At 43.8% G+C, this 5,190-nt stretch overlaps 1 pseudogene; it reads right to left on the bottom strand.

Moving 5' to 3' along the window:
- Nucleotides 1-401: 401 nt before the first annotated feature.
- LOC101641361 lies at nucleotides 402-2,303 on the bottom strand (annotated as a pseudogene).
- Between the last annotated feature and the right edge of the window lie 2,887 nt (nucleotides 2,304-5,190).

Below are 5,190 nucleotides of genomic sequence, written 5' to 3'. Positions count from 1 at the left end.
AGAAGGCACACGTCTCCCTGACTGGCCTGCCAGGCCTGCTGGATGCCCACCTGAAAGGCAGCGTGACCTCTGTGGGCTTGGGGAGCCAACTCTAAGGGCCTCCATGAGCGGTGAGTGGTTCATGCGCGAAGGCAGATGCCAGGGGAGCCTGAAGGAGGCCATCACAGGGCTGGGGGAAGAGAACATAAGCAATTTCCTGTCATACACAACATGACAACAAGGACAACCCAACTGGCCTGCACCACCTGCACAGTCTGCTGAAATCCTCTGATGCTCCCATGGCCAAGCAGAGTTGTCGAGCCCAGTTGGAGCAGAACGGAACAATGAAGAACAGTCAAGTCCTGGTCCTTTAAAGTGTGTTCACCTCCATCTGGATGTTCGCTCCCTGACCCTCAACGTGGTCATGTGACACTGACCTCCAGGACGTGGTCTTCCTTGCTGGGGATGACAAAGACCTGCATGCTGATGCTGGAGTTGAAGACATGGCCAGGCGGGAAGGCCTGGAGCTGAGGTATGGGCAGGCCTCTGTGCTCGGTGCTAGAGGTTGAGTGCATGCTACCTTGGCTCTTGATGCTACTGCTGTCTACTGCATCATCCATGTGCTTGTCCACAGACAGGCTGTCATTCTCTATCCAGCTATCAGCATCCAGCTGTGAGGAGTGGGCTGAGTGGTGGGGGAGGTATTTAAACAGCCTGATGTTGGGAAAGGGCAGGTGGCCTGCAAAGAGGGGCATCACTTCCATGTGGACGCAGTGGGTGGCCTGCGCGGCCACAGGCATTGAGAGAAGGCCAGAGCTCTTCCCACACACAGCCCAGTTGCTGCTGTTGTCCACAACTTCATACATAAGTTTCATTGTAAAATACTCCTCCGGTTCTGTTAGTGCTTCATCCTTGTCCACTTCCAGGAGGTCCGAGAGGCGAGTGAGTGATATCTCCAGGGAGCAGAGCGAGCCTGTTTTACAGTATTCTATTCCCAAAGGAGGGAATATTTCAGCTTTCATATTATACAGTGTAAAAAAATTCTCCACTTGGGATTTGTAAGTGTAAGGCTGTAAGGAGACAGACAGCTGCTCTTCGGAAGCTGGGGAGAATCCAATGGAGAAGCAGCAGTGCAGGGCTGGGGCGGCTCCCTCGTCCACTTCAGCTCCCAGACGAAGAACACTGACTGCCGGCTGTGAAAGAGCTGCTGGGACTGCGTGTTCAGCGGCACTAGGTACAGGTCGGCTCTATCACCAGTGTCTGGAAGAGTACTATCTGAGAGCCGGAAGTCCAGTTCCGACAGATTCTGGACACAAATCTGAACATATTTCCGAGTCTCAACTGACAGCAGTGTGTGTGTGGTCTGGAATGGCATGCTGAAGCTCAAGGCCATGACAGTTGAGACGATGGACCATGGGCAGTCAATTGACACTTTGTGGTCTGTGGTCACCATGTTCTGGCTAGCTGCCGGCCTCTCCAGACAGCTCTCAGGAGGCTCATTCAGCGGAGGCTGGTCACTGTCCCCTCTAGATGCTGGAGCTGAAGGCAGTGAGAGGACATCCAGTTCAAATTCAATCAGGTGGTGCGCAGGTGCAGCTGACAGGCTGATGCTTGTGACCTTCCCTGAAGACTGAACTCTGAGTGATGTGTCTGAAACGTCTCTCTTGTGTTAGACGACTGCTCTGTTCTCTGCAGGACGCTGGATGAGCATGGCTTCCGCATGGCTGAGTTGGAGACTGTCCCCACTTTTCACTTTATAGTGGCAGGTCTTGACCGTGAACCTGACCTTCTGAGGAATCCCAGCTAAAAGGCTATCAGCGAGGGGCTCCACGTGAAGCTGGGGCTCCTGCGAGTACACGCCGTATTGCACGATGGGGTAGACACGAGGGAGGACAAACCACAGGAGTGTGTCGGTTCCAGGTTCTTTGTCCTGAGTCCTGAATAGGACCTTATTGACTCCCCCCCCTCCCCCCCCACCCACCGCTCCAGCGTCACGCCGCTGCACTTGAGCCTCATCCTCCAGAGCCACTGTGGAAGGCTCGTCTAGCAAAGAGCTGCTCTCTTGCCTTCTGAGGAGCATGTGCACGTTCTTGCAGATAATCCCAGTGGTGTTCAAGGAGTTATCCGACGGACTTCTCTCAAACATCTCTTACAGCTCCAGCGCCGGCAAACTGTTCTGGGACGCCGGGAAAGGCGCAGGCTCCTGGGAAAGTGAATGATGCCGTTGGACGTCTTCCGCTTGGTGAGCCACTCCGCGGTCTTTCGTAGTTGTTCTTCTCGATGCTGAAGTGAACGTTGACGGTAATCTGCTTCACCACTGCCATGCATACATTTGCAGCAAAGATAAATACAAATATACAAATATCCTCGGTCAAATCTTTATATGTTCATGAATATACTGCCATTCTCCCTCCCATGCCTGTTGGGCCTGTATGTCTATCTAGGCATATATGCATAGATCATTACTTTTGTAGGATTATGTGTGGAACAGTTTTTGTCTCTGTTGCCTTTAACCCTTGCAAACCTCCCAATGTCTTCCTCTGACTCTGTCATTTTTTACTAACCTCTGTTTTATTGTATATGGTTTTCTCCTCCATCTAGGTTAACATCTGCCTGATCTCTAGCCTGTTACTTCTGCTCTCTCCATATCCCTCCCATCCCTGGTGACCATCAAATGATGTTTCTTTAATGGGAAAGCCTTTTCTTGTTTTCATAATAGTGGTCCCATGAAATATTTGTACTTTTAGGATCGATTAATTCCACACAGCATATATGAGGTGGACTGCAGATTCATCCTTATTCTTTAACGTTGTGTAGGCTCCATTTTGTGTATGTGCCAGGCTTGGTTTATCCATTCTTCCACCAATGAGCATAATATTACGATGAACATGGGTGCCCATCTATTCATTTTTGCCATGGCTCCTATTTCTTTAGGGTTCATACCTAGAGGCATTATTGGGTCTGATATTTCTATTCCTAACTTTTTGAGAAAGAACTATTCTGCTTTCTACTGAATATGCACATTTTTAGTCCAGTTTCGAGTTAAATATTGATTAGCATTCAAATATTTTATATTCCTTAATTACATTTCCTGAATGCCAGTAAACATAGTAATGGGATAGTGGCAAGCAGCGTGAAGTCTGTAGTTTATTTACAATATTTTAGAAGAGAAGTTGTTACCTTTTAAAATTCCAAATTGTTGATGGCAGAAACACAAGGTGAACTTAGAACTAAAATTTTCTTAGTAAGTTCCAGACGATCCTGACATAGGTTACACTTTAGCTTCCTGGAATCACTTCTAGAATTGGGTAATACCTTTTACTCATTTTCTATTCAGAAAATGACATTTTCCTTTAATTTGCCCAAATTCCTAAATGAAACTCAATCTGGCACTCATGGCACAAATATGAAAAAGGAACTTTTACCGGTGTGGTTGCTTCAGGGTATAACCCCATTGGATGAGTTTTCTCAGTGATAAACTAGGGTCATTTAAAACAGCATGTTTCCTCCACCTGCAACTGTAAAGATCTATTTTTAGCTCTTGGAAGGATAATCAGTGTATCACCTGTGTACAATATCATTGACTAGCCTGTGATCAAAAGAAAATAAGCACCATTACAACTACATCAATTTCCCTGCTTAGTATAGTTAATGTTCACCTATTAGGATGGGATACATGTTGCCTACATCTAGCAATAAAAAAAAAAACACTGCTGGCCCCACTCAGCACCTCTTCTCCCACAGTGTGAGTGTGTCATGAATTAGATCCAATAGAAGGTTCCATAAGGTTTACATATCAGATCAGAATTTATTCTTAGGTTCTGAACAAATCAAGTGGCAGAGAACAATAATGTTCTCCCTTTCATGAAGAAAATTTGATGATGCACATGTGTAGTCTGTGCATGCCCAGTTTTTTGGACAAGGGCAAGAGCTTGTTTCTTCCTTTGTCTTCTGAGTAGCTGGGGGTGGCAATGAAAGATATTTACTCGGGGAACTGTGCTTGCATGAAAACTCATTTATATGTTGGCAAGCAGTTCAAATACTGGTTGTCAGAGCTGACAAAATTGGGCAGTCAGCTGTTTATCTTTGAGTTGCCTGCTTTCTTTTCTTGTCCACTTTCTTCACTTCTTGATTTTCCTACTTCCTGTCTTTCATCCTGGATCAGAGAAAAATGATGGAATAAAAAAATCTCAGTAAGATATTATTAATGTATGCTACCCTTTTCTAAGAATATTTTAATTTTAAAGTAGAACCACATGAAATAGGCCATGATTAACAAAAACCAATTACTTTCTGTGGTATAAGATGTCATTGCACTATACATGAGCATAGAGAGGAACAGTTATTCTGGAGGTAAAAGGCATATCAGATCTGTCAGAATCAATTGTAGAAGAATACAGTCTATAATGCCATAGTTTTTATTTGGCCAAAGGAAATGTTTATTGGTATACACACATAAAATGTACACATTTATATGATATGTATGTATACATATGAATGTACACACATATATGTAGATATACATGTATCCTACATGCTACACATATATACACATGTATAGATACACATACTATATAATATATATGTATATATATAGGATATATATATATCCTACATCAATGCCAAAGAGACCTCAAATCTACTCAGAGCAGCTTCTGGAAAAATCAGACGTTTATTTGTTTTATAAGTATTACTACAACACTTAGAATTCTCCTCTTTATTATTTAGAATTCTTAAAACTTTTCATTTTTTGAGCTGAACAAATCAATTTTAGCTTTAGTAGAAATGTATGTGACTTAAAATTATTTTGATTCCTTACCAGAAACCCAAGTCCAAAGGCAGCAGCGCGGAGGGCATGTCTGTTGCAGAGAAGGCAATGACTCTTGGATGGGACAGCATGCCATTGGAAAAATGGTCAACATTAAGTATATATATTACCAATGAGAGACTACGTCTGGTATCATGTCCCTAATTGGACACTCTTGCCCTAGTTTGTATTCAACTCTTTAAAAAAAAAATCATTTTACTGGGGGCTCGTACAATTCTTATCACAACCCATACATCCATCCATTGTGGTAAGCACATTTGTACATTTGTTGCCATCATCATTCTCACAACATTTGCTTTCTTTCTTTCTTTATTTTTAAAAATCATTTTATTAGGGGCTCATACAACTCTTATCACAATCCATACACGCATCAATTGTGTAAA

The sequence above is a fragment of the Echinops telfairi genome, unplaced genomic scaffold, assembly GCF_000313985.2.
Source record: "Echinops telfairi isolate 266 unplaced genomic scaffold, ASM31398v2 ScPeMD7_1;HRSCAF=3_0, whole genome shotgun sequence".
Taxonomy (NCBI): Eukaryota; Metazoa; Chordata; class Mammalia; order Afrosoricida; family Tenrecidae; genus Echinops; species Echinops telfairi.
This window is presented reverse-complemented; position numbering and strand designations above follow the sequence as displayed.